Here is a 15,574-nt window from a genome sequence, read left to right on the forward strand (position 1 = left end):
TAAACCAAGGAATTGACATATATTAGGTGTGTGTACTGTTTCTAAAAACCACAAACTAAGAATGATAAATTATCAATATAGTTTAGTATTTGCTAATTTTACTACACTCTTTTGTTACGTATATGTAGGGAAGTCATAGGGATTATAAATTCAATTTGAGTAAAGTTTAAAACCATATATTTTATGATAAAGGGCCTTTAACTTAAGATGGCCAAAGCACTGATATTATATATTTGCTGTAAAGAGAATTATAAGAGTTTATTTTTCTGATATTAAAAGTTACTTAATAAAGACTTATTTCCATTAACTTGAAAAAAAAAAAAGAAACCAGTGGGAAGTTCACCTGAATGCCTGGGACTCCCCTTTTCTCATCCTTGGCTCTCCTCCTTCCTCCTAGCTCTTGATAAAAGATATGACATCCATATATTTGTATTCCTTCCTGTCATTTTAAGTAACTGGGCTATGCTTTTATTTACATTTTCAACCTCTCTTACATCAGTGTTAGGTGGTTATATCTATTGCTCACTCATGAAAGCACGAGAACAGAGATGGCAAGGCAGAGCCACCTACAACACACACCAAACTGCTTGGCATCACAGGACTTAAGGCTCCAGTGGTCTCAAGGCATCTGGCTTTGCCTTTGGCCTTCAGCTTTCTGCCTTGGCTCAGTGGCTCAGGACTTAGGGCTGCATAAGTTTGCCTGGTCAATACTGCTGAGAGTGCCAGGCCCTGTGCCCCACCTCCTGCCAAATGGGCTCCTCTTCCCCGGATGAACTACATGCAGTTACTTTGTCTTCTACATGTAAAATAGGAGGTCACTACAGGCATGGTCCCATGTGGACACAATGAGAAGACCAAGTGGAGTGGCTTCTCTGTTCTTCTCAGCTCTCTAACTCCACAGTGCCCACAAAGAAGAGGAAAAGTTAGGGTAATGACCACTTGCAACTGTAGAGTTTTCCTTGGAATCACCAAGAAAATTGTCTGCTTTTCCCCTCCCCATCCCTTGTGACCTTGGTCACCAAGTCTTTCTTTCCTCCTCCACTTTGCTCTTCAACTCTTAGCTTCTCTTTCCAAACCTATTCCCTCTACACCCATCCCTTCCAACCACCATAGGTCTTCCCAGTGTGGGACCAGCTTGACCTGCCAAAAATGTTATTTCCATTTAAACTTACCCAGTGATAGGGAAATGGCTAATTACAAAATACCATGCAATAAAATAATTTCAGCCAATAAAAATGTTTTGTATGTGTTTGAGATTATGCTAAGCCAAACACCAGCAAATAAAACTATGTAGTGTGACCCCATTTTTATTAATAACAAAAGCATTACAAAAGAATCAGCAGGGCCAGACAGGCTGCCTCAAGCCTTGGAAGCAGAGATTGGGAAGATCAAAAGACCAAGTCTAGGCAAAAAGTTTATGTAACCAATGGCCAGGTGTCTGTCATCTCAACTATGTAGGGAAGTACAAATACAAGAACTATAGTCCAAGCTGGCTCAGGCCGAAAGTGAGATCCTATCTTAAAAAAATAAAAAATACCTAAAGCAAAAATGGTTGGAGATGTAGCCCTTGTGGTAGAGTGTCTGCCTCACAAGTGTCTGCCTCACAAGTGAGTTCAACCCATACTATAGCCAAAATGAAAAAGAAAAAGAAGAATAAACCAATCAACTAAGCACATTGATTCAAGCCTGTAATTCTAGTTACTTGGGAGGCAGAGATCAGGAGGATTGAGGTTCAAGTCCAGCCCAATCAAAATGTTAGTGAAATTCCCATCTCAACAAAAGAAGCCAGGCATGATGGCTCAGCCTGTCATCCTAGCCGTGCCGTGGGTAGGAAGGTCATGTCTAAGGCCAATCCTAGACAAAAAACAAGACCTTATGTTAAAAAAAAAAAAAAAACCTAAGGCAAAAAAATAAAAAAGCTTGGAGCATGATTGAAGCACTAGAGCTCCTGCCTAGCAAGTATAATGCCTTGAGTTCAAATCCCAGAACCATCAAAAAAAAGTTGAACTATCTCCGGGTTATACAGGATTTTTATGATCTTATTTATACTTCTTCCTATGCTCCAAACTTTATAATTTTATATTGAAGAAAAATTTAAGTGATAATGGTAACAACAGTATAAAATCTAACATTTACTGAGTTTTTTTTTTTTTTTGTGGTGCTGGGAATTGAACCCTGGACCTTTCATGTGCTAGGCAAGCATTCTACTTCTGAGTCCCTATGAGGTGCTTTTTAGGAACTCGGCGCTGTAGCAAACACACTGCATGCATCACCTCACTTATGATCACGGCTGTGGTGTAAAGATTCTCATCACTTCTGCTGGACAGATAAAAGAACAGAGCTCTTGGAAGGCACAGGGATCATGGTTTTGAGGCTAGCTTGGATTATATAGTGACATCCTGTCTCAAATAAACAAGCAAATTAAATAAACAAGAGTTAAGCTCAATGTTATTTCCAGTAATCAAATCGGGCAACTTCACTCCAGAGGTCACACATTTAAAGAATTTGTATTGATGACAATTTTTGTGTCATATGCAGAGAAAAAAATTGGCCACATTTGGGGATGGGATTTGGGGGAGATTACAACATTTTCTTTATATTTTTATAAAAAAACATAGAGCACATGAAAGATAAAGGAAAATGATAACATAGACATGTTATGTGTTAATCATCACCATGAAAAATATTTTAATTAGAAAATGTATTTTGAGGGCTGATAATTCAGTGGTAGAGTTACTTGCCCAGCATGTATGAGGTCCTGTGTTCAATCCCTGGGGAAATAAAAGCAAAAACAAGAAGGAAGGAAGATGCATTTTGAGCTCTAGAATTTTAAAAATACAACCCTTCATAGACAGGGGCTGGCGGTATTGTTTTTGCTGAGTCAATATGTTTTTACAGTACAACAGTATTCAGTAGTTGCAAGGGCCTCTTCATACCTAGCAAGGTACTAGCACAATTTTCTGAACATAGAATGTCTCCATAAATATCTATCAATGAAAAGTGGCAATACTACAAGAAATGTTCTGAAAGAGTTTTTGTTGTTTTTTTTTAAATTAGGAGTCACGATGACATACCAAAGTAAGCATCTTGCAATGTGAGTTGACTCTTAGGTAGGTCATACTCAGACCTAAAGCAGTACTGCGTGTTATGTCTCAGATTGTTTTCAGAACAAACAGATGAGGAGAGAAAGTTCCATTCTCAAATCCAAAGTTAGGTTTCCAAGATGGCTCTCTAAGGTGTTTGTTGTATGAAATTGTGCCCTCCCATCTCTTTGACTCCCTCTTGTTCTTCCTTCCCTAGCTCTGATTTAGTCGCAAGGCGCAGGGGACCATGGGCACTGCACCTTCCTCCAGGTAAACAGAAGCTTGTACCACCTGTTCTTCGGCTTTTTGAGTGGAAGCAGCTGTCAGGAGCCTTGAGCTCCCTCTTGGTCAGGATGGCTTGGTTTGGCTCGCTTGTTTTGTGGAGAAACACTGCTATCTAGTGGAAGAAAAGGCAACGCTCCTATTTCTGTTCATTAGCTGATGGGGTGTGATGACAGGTTGAATGTTTACAGAACAAACTCTCTTTAAAACTGAATTACATTTAAGCTTTCCTAGGAAAAGCTTTTATAATCTTAATGGGCACTGCTTTCCAATGGGAATTCCCAGACACCCAAGTTTGGGGGAAAACGGGGAAGAATAAAGGTATCTTCAGCTCATGACCAAATTTGCCAATTCCCTCATTAGCACTGGCACTTTCCTTTTGTTTGTGCACACATTATGTATAACTGCTTTTCGAAGTTATATCTAATGCAGTCCCATGGACTCAGGTTGCATAGGTGAACACCAGAAGAAAACCTTCCTATATACTCAGTGGAAACATGAATACATATTCACCAAAAGACATTTGTAAGGATGATCACAGAGTCCAGTGTGGTGATACACACCTGCAACCCCAGTGCTCAGGAGGCTGAGGCATGAGAATCAGGAATTTGAGGTCATCCTGGGCTACAAAGAGAGACCCGGTCTCCAAAGGGAGGGGGAATCCTGGAGCTGTGGTTCAAATGGTAGAACACTTGTCTACCAAGTACAAGGCCCTGAGTTCAAATCCTGACACTGCCAAAAAAGAATGTTCATGACCTCAGTATTTGTAATAGCAAAAAAAATTGATACAACCCCAATGTCCATCAATAGTAGAATGTGTAAATAAATTGCGTTATATTCACATAATAGAATCCGTACTGGTTGTCTATTTGAGCTGCTATAACAAAAATGTCATAAACTGGGCAACTAACAAATGACAGAAGTTTATTGCTCATGGTTATAGAGGCTGAGAATCCAAGATGGATGTGCTGGTAACATTGGTGTATGGTGAGGGCTTACTTCCTGGTTTGTAACTGGAGGTCTCACTGATCCTCACATGGGAGAAAGGAGAGACCTTTGGTCCTCTTTAGTCCGGTTAATGGCACAAATCCCATTCATGGGATTTGACCATGACCCTTATGACCTAATTCACCTCTCAAAGGCCCCACCTCCTAATACTATCATCCAGGGGGGGAGAGGGGTAGCATTTCAACATTGGAGAATAGTGAAGAAGAAAAAAAATCAGAAAAACATAACTAAGAATTTGGGGTGGGGCACAAACAAACATATAAACTATAACAGTAATATAGAGAGCTCAGGAACAATCATACGCGTTTATTGGTATTTGCATATCAATAAATGGAACTGGAAAAATTAGTTCTCCATATAAGTTCATAACTAAATCATACCATACTCAATCAATTGTAGATTGGTTAGACATTCAAACATGAAAAGCAAACTTAAAAGCTTAGGGGAAAACCACCTTTACAACTTCAGGGTAGGAAAGACATGGGGTCTTGCTCTATGAGTTTGGGCAAGTCACTCCCTCTTCTTCGGTTTCCATAAGTGAAAAAGCAAAGATAATAAATAGCCCAAGTAATTGAAAGAATTGATAAATAATAAGCAGAAAGTGCTGAAAACACCACATGACACTTCTCAAATTCCATGTCGTTTTCTTGGTTTTATAGTAGATGTTGGAGGTAAGGACACATGCTTACAAGAGACAGGTGCTCTCAAGTTGGCCGTCAGATGCCTGACAGCATTCAGCAATTCTAGTGATTGAGGAAAGAAAAGGATATTCAACACTGGAGAATACCGAAGAAGAAAAAAAATGAGAAAAACATAACTGAGAAAGGACACATTTCTAGGTACTGTGGCTCACGCCTGTCCTCCTAGCCAAGCAGGAGACAGAGATTGGGAGCATTGCAGTTCCAGAACAGGCTAGGCCAAAAGTTCTGGACACAATCCCCGACCCCCACCCCAATGAAAGCTGGGTACTGTACCTGTTGTCCCAGCTACATAGGAATCATAAGTAAGAGGATGGTGGCCAAGGCCAGCCCAGGCAAAAATGCAAGATCTTATTTGAAAAATATCTAAAGCAAAAGGGCCGGGGCCCCGGCTCAGGTGGTACAGCTCCTTCCTAGCCAAAGCAAGGCCCTGGTTCAAACTCCAGTACTGCAAAAAGACAAAAGACAAGAGTTCATACACAATTCATCTAAAAATCTAACACATGTAAATGAGTCAAATTACTAGTTCATTTAAACATTTCATCTGTGCATATCTCCCCCACTGACCTCCAAATGTCCCCCACCAAAACTGCCACGGACTTGGGTTCTGGTCTGTATTTTTGCTATCGAAAATGTACAGTGCATCATGGGTGGAGAATAAAAACCACTTGATCAGGTGACAGAATCTCCAGGATTAAAGCCATAAAGATAGACAGGGTAATGTGCTCTTTTTTTATTCAAAGGCACACTTTTCTGGTAAGACACGACAGAAATCAGAAACAATAAAACAGTCTCAAAGGTCTGCATCCTTTGCAACAGGCTCTTTTCTTGTTCATCTTTTACAAGTATTCATGTGCTTCTTTGTTTTAAAAAATATAGTCTTTTATTCCATAGTGTTTTGCCTTCCTGTTTTTCTGTTGCTGAAAAATGTCAGCATATAGGATTATTCTGTATCTGCCACAACAAGCATGTTAGGCAGATTTGTTATTTTGTGTTTTGCCAAAATGAGGATGTGGTTTTCTGCAGCAATTTTGCCATTATACCCTGCTTTTTCTTAGAAAATTTCTTCCTAATTTTATCAGTCAGTTTAACACATTTGCAGCATTTCCTGCTTTTGCAAGTGGTTTTTCAAATACTAAAGAATTGCTACATTTTTAGTCAAAGGAATCCTGACCCTCAATTTCATTTCTGACAAGTCAAATAGCAACATTGCTGCAATTGCTTTGTCACCTAAAGCCAGGAGTGTCCCATGAGTTTGTGAAACATAAATTTTTGGAAGGTCACACAAATAGTAGTGTAATAATCTGATATTTCCAGGGTTTGCTGTTTTCTTTTCAAATAAATGTTAGCGTTTTTAACAGAAGACTAAACGTCTGACTTGGAGGCTACATGTCAGGAGAAATTAAGTCATAGTAGGAAGAGGATGAGTAAGGGATGGCCACCCTCTGGGCTAGTGGCTCCTCTCATCAAGACAAAAAGGTTGTATCACATCACCGTGTGACTACAGCAAAGTGGTCTCATTGCTTCATGGATAGCACTTCTCATGGGTACTAATGGTTCTGTCAACGGTTTGAAACTCCCAATAAAATAAAGGGGTGTGAACATTCACTTTCACGCAGCTGGAAAGGAGTGTTGTCAATAAGTAACCTGCAGTTCTCACTGTGAGAACAGAGAATCACCAGTAGGTGGCACAGTTGGTCAGAAATCCAGATCTGTTGGGGTGTGCCATTGGGACTCAGGGGCCATTTGAAGCAGAATCTGAGGGAATGGTCCTGGTCCAGGCAGTTTGGCAGGTATCAGGAAGCAGGTATTAACCGGATGAGACATAGAGTAACTGGAAGTGTGGGTGTAAGTGAAGGATGGAACCACTAAGTTGGAGCAGCCCCTGTGTTGAGTCCTCCAGGCATTCTGTCTTGGGAGATGGAGCCCCAGTCTTTGCTGTACACCCACAAAGTAGTTCGGGTTAAGGCCCTCTTTCCAGCTTGTGGCTGATGCCCTGGAACACATCATGCTCAGCTGAAGGCCCAGGTCTGGTGAGGATTAAGGAGGTAACCCTGGCAACTCCTCCATTGCTGCCTCTCCCCCTGGATTCCTAAATCTATCTGCCCCATCCACTGGCTGTTCAAATACCGATGAAGTTTGTCCCCTAGGTATTCTCTGAGCTCCCTCTCTCTTGGACATTTATTTTGCAGACTGGGGTCTTTTCTAATATCTGGTGACAGAAGGATGAGTTTGTTCTCTCTTTTTGAACTGGCCACTGTGTGAGTCCACTTTCCATTGCTGTAACAAATACCTGAGATGATCAGCTTATAAAGAGAAAAGTTTCTTTTGCTCAGTTTTGGAGGTTTCAGTCCATGGTCCAGTGGCCCTGCGGCTTTGGGCCTGTAGTGAGGCAGCACATCATGGAAGGAGTGCATGGCCGAACAAAGGCACTCACCTCCTGGTGAGTCAGAGAGGGGAAAAGAGAAAGGAGAAGGGGCCACTATCCCTGCTCAAGGGCATGCCTCCCACCAGCCCTCACTTCTTAAAGGGTCCACCACCTCCCAATAGCACCACGCTGGGGACTAAGCCTCTAGCAAATGGGCCTTTGGGGGACATTCAAGTTCCAAATTAGAGAAGACAGCCCTCTTCTCTTGTCCCCAGACATCAGCCTTCCTAGTTCTTGGGTCTTTGGACTAGGGAACCTGAGCTCTCCTGGATCTGAGGCCTTCAGGATAACTCCAGCTTGCAGATGGAAGATGAGGAACTTCTGTGAGCCAGTGTTAGTAAACCTTTTCCTCTCTGTGGATTCGTTTACATTTCTCTGGAGAACCTGACTAATGCATTTCCATTGCAACTTCCTTCTTAATAGCTATATCAGGATATAATTTACTTCTCAATACAACTCATCCATTTAAAGTACAAAATTCAATGGTTTCACTACCTTCACAGAGTTGTGTAATTTGTACCACCATTAGTTTTAGAAACTTTTATCACTCCAAAAGAGGCTCCATAATCAAGAGCAGTTACTCCCCATCTTACCCCCAACCTCCTACCCCTGAAGCTACCAATCTGCTTTCTGTCTCTGTGGATTTGCCTACTCTGGTTATTCCACATAAATGAACTCATACCATATGTGGTGATTCCAGACAGGCTTCTTTCCCTTAGAAAGAAGAAAAGGTGGGTATCAGTGTTCATGTTCGTTACTGAATAATATTCCACCGCCTGATACAACACATGTTATCTATCCTCTCCTTCGTTGCTGTATGGTGAAGAACACTGCTATGAACATTCATGTACAAGTTTTTGCCTGTTCATGTAACAGCACTGCGCTTAACCTTGCGATGGACTGCCAGCCCGCTTTCCAAAGTGGCCACACCACTGATTGCTAGTTCTCAAACTTGTAATCCTTCTAGCTCAATCCTCCAACTGCTGGAATTACAGGTGTGCACCATCATGCTGGTTTATTGCTTCTTTTATATATCAAACTTTTATGTTTAATCAGCTATAATTCTGGGTTGCTTATACTGCTCTATTGAAGCAGTATTGTCCTTCTATGCTCGTGTCAAGGTCACACTATTAATGAGTGCTACTTTCTTTTAATAACTTTTAATACGGGCAACCTTCCCTTATCATTATTCATTTTGGGGATACTCTATTATTTCAGTTGAAATTCAGAATGTGTATCAACTCCTTTGAAAAAAATTCAATGGGGATTTTTTTAATTACTATTGCATTATCTATAAATTAATTTTACATGTTATTATTTCTATAATATGTAATTTTTCTACCTTAGAACATGATATTTCTGTTCTTTTGATTTGGGGGCTTTTTTTTCTGTACTGGGGCTTGAACCCAGAGCCTCATGCAAACACTCAACCACTGAGCTACATCCCCAGACCGAAACATGCTATTTCTGTAAACGAAATTTGAAATGAGAATACTTGGTAATACTTGGTGACTTGTTTGCTCCATTGATTACAAGAAAAGGAAGAATAAAATTTTTTCTGGAGTTTGGTGTCAGGGTGACTACAAGATGCCCAACATAAACCAAAAGAGCATTGTTTGCTAGGGGACATTGGAAAAAAGAGGGCAGAAAAATAGTCCATGTCTCAGAAGTACCAGAAGACAGGTTCAACTTTACAAAAGAAACCATTTTACATAGTAGAGCTCTCCAAAAATGAAAAAGGCAGCTGGGTACAGAAGTTAGCCCTTCAACTTCATCCCTGGACTCATTCAAACTGAAGATAGGTTACCAAGTGTCAAGAAGACAGTTCTCATATTTCAAAGAGTCTATATTGAGTTTGTCTTCAAGTGGGGAGTCCCGACCTTCACATAACTGAAACAAGGACTAGAGCTTGTGAATCAGGGTCAATGACTATACTCCAGTTAGTACCCAAATGAAGGAGAAACCAAGAGGGAATGGAGGGAGAGAGAAAGAAGGGGGGGAGAGAGAGAGAGAGAGAGAGAGAGAGAGAGAGAGAGAGAGAGAAGAAGAAGAAGAAGAAGAAGAAGAAGAAGAAGGAGGAGGAGGAGGAGGAGGAGGAGGAGGAGGAGGAGGAGGAGGAGGAAGAGGAGAAGGAGGAAGAGGAGAAGGAGGAAGAAAGAAGAAAGAAGAAGGAAGATGAGAGAAGAAGGAGGAGGAGGAAATGACATCAATGAAATAAGATAAACAGCCCTAAATTCATAGAAGACAATAGAGGCCCAAGGAAAGGTTGCTTAATAGATAAGTACCACTGAGAGGGGAGTAAGTTAAGGCTTAGAGAAAGTCATTAGATTTGAAAAGCAAGTCATGGGTGACCCTGGAGGGTGAAGTCCCAGTAAACCTATATGTCAACAGAGGGTGGTTGAGCGGCACTATGGAGTCAAGTGTGTTGCTTCAGGGTGAGGAGGCTGTCTACCTCTGAGGCCCAAAGCCGAGGCAGTGGTGGTTGAAAGAGAAAGTATAGTAGATGCCTGGCATTTATGGCTTTAATATTCATGGTTCTTACCATGTGACTCCCACCATCCAAGACATGCAGTAATTTGTAAAATTTGCCAAGACACACATTGTAATCACATCAACTGAGAAACTGCTGTACAGCTATGAGTCACTTGGAGAGCAAGTCCAGCCAGCTGCCCAACATCTGTATCATATCATGACTTTGTTGTTCTCGAATGATGGCTGGAAATGCTGCGGCTATCTCGAAGCGATAGGGATTCTGCTGATCTGTGAGTCCTCGTGTGGTCAGCTCAGGGATAATGATGCTATTAAAGCAATGTGTGATAATGTTTTAGAAAACCATTTAAGGAACTGAAGGTATCATTTTGATGCTTCAAGTACTGTTCTATTTTATGGAGGCAATTGTATGTGATCCAAAGTAGGATTTTTGGAGCTCTTAGGATACAGTTCTTTTTTTATTATTATTAAATTTTCATTGGGAAATATTCATTATACAGGGGGGTTCATAGTGACAATTCTCATTAGACTTATATTGTACATTATTTACATTGCCCCCATTGTCTCTACCCTTCAGCCCACTCCCACTCCACTTAAAGCAATTACAAGAGGTTATTTAGCTCTGTTTCATGTAGGTATTTGACGTCCATCAACCATATACCATCACCTTAATCTCCTTCTTTCATCCTCACCCCCACATACACACACACACTGTGCCTGTTTTACAGTCCTGATTTCCATTATTAATATTTAAATTGACATTCAAAGAGGAGTTTCAATGTATGCCCATTGTGAGTGTGCTTTACTTTGGTCTGTTCAACCCATTCAATTGCTATCCCTTACCCCTTTACTTCCCTCTCCCCATTTTTCAACAGTTTTTAATACATATCTTTATATCCTCTACCTTCACATCTTATGGTATGCGATATTACATGCTCTATCATTCTTTTTTGCCTTCCCTCTTTCCTCGAATTCTGTAGAGTGGTTCCACTGTTACAAACATGTTCTACATCTGAGTTTGTATATGATCATGCTTGTTTTTGTGTATATGTTTGCCTTTGAATCTATCTTTCCTGTATGAGAGAAAACATGCATCTTTTGTGTTTCTGATCCTGGCTAACTTCACTTAACATGATGTCCTCCAATTGCATCCATTTATCTTCAAACCCAATGTCATTATTCCTTGTGGCTTAGTAATATTCCATTGTATATATGTACCACAATTTCATGATCCACTCATCAGTTGTAGGGCATCTCTGTTGATTCCAGGGCTTGGCTATTGTGAATATTGCTGTGATGAACATCAGTGTACAGGTGTCTCTGTAGCATCCTGTCTTACCTTCTTTTGGGTAGATATCCAGGAGCAGTATCACCGGGTCATATGGCAATTCTATCTCTAGTTTTTTGAGGAATCTCCAGACTGCTTTCCATAGTGGTTGTACTAATTTGCATTCCCACCAGCAATGTATAAAGGTTCCTGTTTCACCACATCCTCACCAGCATTTGTTATTGTTTTTACCCTTGATTCTGTCCATTCTAACTGGGGTGAGATGAAATCTAAATGTTGTTTTGATTTGCATCCTTTTATAACCAGGGAAGTTGAACACTTCTTCATGTATTTACTGGCCATTTGTACCTCTTCCTTTGAGAATTCCCTGTTTAATTCTTGTGCCCATTTCTTCATTGGGGTGTTGATTCTTTAGGGGCTGAGTTTTTTTGAGTTCCCTATAGATTCTGGATATTAGTCCCTTATCAGATGAATAGCTGGCAAAGATTTTCTCCCATTTGTGGGCTGTCTCTTGAGTCTAGTGACTGTTTCCTTTGCTGTGCAGAAGCTCTTTAGTTTGATGCAGTCTCATTGTTCATTGTTTCTCTTAGATGCTGAGCCTTTTGAGTTCTGTTTAGGAAGTTACTCCCTATACCTATCTGTTCCAGTGTTATTTCCTTCTGCTTCTTGGAGTTGTTTCAGGGTTTCAGGCCTTATTTCAAGGTCTTTGATCCACTTTGGGTTTATTTTGGTACAGGGTGAAAGACAGGGATCTAGTTTCAGACTTCTACATGTGGATATCTCAGAATACATTTCTTAAAACCATCCAGATTCTATTACTGGAAAAGGTGAGGCTTTCCAGTAAATAGTAAATAGAGATATGGAAGAAAATCTCTTGAGAGGTAAGAAGGGAGGGGAAGGCTAGTTTTCAGCTCATAGGAGAAAGAACTTATTTTAGAATCTGGAGAAAATAAGGAATATGCCTGATTTCCCCAGAGAGAGGACTATGAGAGAGAAAAGTATATATATGCAAGTCCTTTAATGAGGACTATGATAAGAAGCAGGAGAGTGAGAGAGAGCCCGAGGTACATTATTCAGTTGTTTGATCCTATGGACCACATCTCAGTACTTCCTGTCTGGGGTGAGTAAGGAGGAGGTATTTATCCACTACCTTGAAAACCCATTGGCCAAAGTATCTCTACATTGAGCATTATGTCCCCAGAACATCCAGGTTGCACTCCAAGGACTGTGTCTCGGGACACAGTGATAACAGAGAAGCTTTAGAATGAGAGGCAAAAGGTACTTACAGGATTTCCCTGTGTACAGCTGCTCAGACTTGTGGCAGAGCTGGTCACTATGGGGGACTGGGGCTAAAAGACAAGTGTAGTTGAAAGGCAATGCCTGATCCAAGATGTTTGTGGTTGAAAGAGAAGTCTGTTTGGATGAACAGGATGGTAGGAAAGTCCAGAGCAGGTTTTGATTTTTCTCAGATGCGAGAATGGGGGTGTTGCGATGGGAGTGAGTCTTTGACTCAAATGGGAAGAGGCCCTGGGAGAGGGCCATCAGAAAGAATAATGGGATAGTGTCAGGGATTCACTTGAAACTGAGCGGTAGGAACCTCGTTCTTTGCATTTTCTCCCTGAATGCCTGCATCCTAAAAGTGGGAGCTGAGAAAGTAAGCCATGGGGGGAGCCCAGAGAGGCCTGGCATGGAGTAAAGCAAAGGCCATGCATGGAAAGGTTGATCTGAGTGTGGATGAGGGTGGCCTGGAAGCAGCTGACCATAGAACCAAGGGTAGATGAAGAGAGAAGGCACAGCCAGAGGCACTGTGAAGTGTAGAGCTCCCTTAAGGATGGAGCAGAGTCCAATGCTGATGGAAGATCTAGAGCAGAATCAGGACACTAGGTGACAACATGAATGTCTTCTCCTGCAGGGAGTTGAGAACATGGATGTTGATGTTGCCTGAGAAGGGAATTGGAAGGAACGGAAGGGCTGAGATCACTCCTGAAGTTGTGCAGGATGGAAGAAACAGTAACCAAAGATACTGGTGGTGATTGGGAAGGTAAAGGGGTAAGGGCAGAGACTTCAGATGAGAATACATGGGGGATGGGTATGGGGAACAGAGGAATTTGAGGTCTTATGGTAAAAGATTTTAAGAAACCAGCATCTTAATTAACAATCAAAGCAATTGCTAAAGTGTGAAAACAAATCAAGATTTGCTTAGGAGAAAAATTACCCGATGTTACTTCTGCAAGATATACTAAAGAGGTGGGTGTCAATTTTCACCTTTATTTAATACCCTGGATGTAATTAGAATGTGCTCTAAGGAGCCTGTCTTGCTTTGTGGATTACAAAAAGAAGAAAGAAAACAACACTAGTCAAGGACAAAGCTTGAATTCAACCCCATCATGAGCAAATCCTTGTCCACCACCCACTGACTCCACAGTGGATCAAAAGAGGCAGTCTAAGGTGTGGTTTTGTTAGACTTCCCACTCATTTTTGCTAAATCAATTTAAACTTCATGACCTCGTTAACACAAAGAACAAATGGAAGTAAATCATACGACAGGGAGATATAAAGGCCATGGTAAGCATTTAACATGCCTCACACAGAGCGACAGCTATAGCTCATCAGCAGCTGTTTGTTTGTCCTTGAGTTTCCAGGGAGATGCCTCCCTCCCCGCAGTCTTTGCCTTCAACTCAGTGCCTCGCTCAGCAAGAGGTGTGGGAAGACCTGGGCCTTATAAACAGAGTGGCAAAGAGTAATAATGGGAACAGCTACCATTATCGAATACCTTCTTTTGCCTAGTTCGTGCTGAATAATTTGCATCATGTATCTTAGTCCTTAAAGTAGGTAAGGAGTCGGGTGGGTGTAGTGGCACACACCTGTAGTCCTACCACTTGGGTAGCTGAGGCAGGAGGATTGTGAGTTGGAGGTCAGCCTGGGCTACATAGTAAGACCCTGTCTCAAAAAATTTAAAATGAATAAATTATTTTTAAAAACCCAAAAATATAAGTAGATGAAGCAGTATTAGCAAACTTTCACTTATCTTGTCTAGGCCAGAACTTGTTACTGTTGAGTCATTCAAGGTTCTTTATTGCAGATAAGAGTCTACTCTGGCTGCTTTAAGCCTGTCAAGACTTTTAAAAATCTACATACTTCCTCAAGTCATTGGGAGGACTCAAGAAATGGAGTCTTGGCTGACTCTGAAAGTCACCATAGATTTGGTCATCATGGGGCTGCTGCCTCTTCCACGGCAAGAAAGTGAAGACAGTGCCACCATTCTCAGCTCTAGGGTCCTGCCACATCTGTCACAACTGGGAAGCAACTCAGTGAGAAAGCCACACTCACCGTGGCTAGATTCCAGAGCACATCACTTCTGCTAGACTCCTGCCAGCACAAGAGACTCTCCTCTCTCTCCCCACCTAAGTCAGTTCCTATCCACAGCCTCATGGTTCTCCAGTGATTCAGCTCCAAATCAAGCATAAATGATTAACAATATACAAATCAAATCTAGAACCTCAGCTAAAAGGGTCTCTGGTAAATTGAGTGTTGTAGCTCAGAGCCTCTAGGGCAGAGGCAGGCAAGTGAGGAAAGTGTTGGAACAGAGCTTGGATATGGGACAAACCATGAATTAGCTCCAACTGTTCCAGAAACTTGGAGGACCTAGTATATGGTTGGTCAGTTTCCCCTACTCCATCCTCAGGTATCAGCCCACAATAAATTATCTCTCTGAGTCCTCGCCTCAACCTCTCAACAAATTATTATACCTCCATTTTAACTGATGCTCATAAAGTTTAATATGAAAAAAGGTAGCTGAATCAAGATTTGAACCATGGGTCCAGGTTTCACTATTCTTATCTGGCAGAATTTGTGTTTGTTTTGTTAAAACTATACACAAATAAGAGTAGACTACTCTGTTCTCAGTTCCCTTTATCCTGGCCATGATTTTGAAAAAACATTTGACTAGACTGGGGACTTTCCTGTCTCCAAACCTTTGCTAAAGCAATTTTCTTAACTGCTGAGTTCTTTGATCCCTTGGGCCACCTGACAAGCCATGTGTTCCAGAACTGTCTGGGTCAGAAAAGGAGTATTTATCCATGAGCTCTCTTCTTCCATTGGTCAAGAATCACTCCATGAGGCATTATTGTCTTTTTCCCCATAGTTGACCCAGGATCCAAGTCCTAGATATCCTTTAGGGCCCAGATCAAATACCACTTCTCCAAAATAATTATCCAGTCTCCCTGGTATAAGACAGCCCCACCTTCCCTGAGACCTTCATGTTTTGTGTTTAAACTTCCCTTTGCATGTTTCTCCC

This window comes from Castor canadensis, chromosome 5, assembly GCF_047511655.1.
Source record: "Castor canadensis chromosome 5, mCasCan1.hap1v2, whole genome shotgun sequence".
Classification (NCBI taxonomy): domain Eukaryota; kingdom Metazoa; phylum Chordata; class Mammalia; order Rodentia; family Castoridae; genus Castor; species Castor canadensis.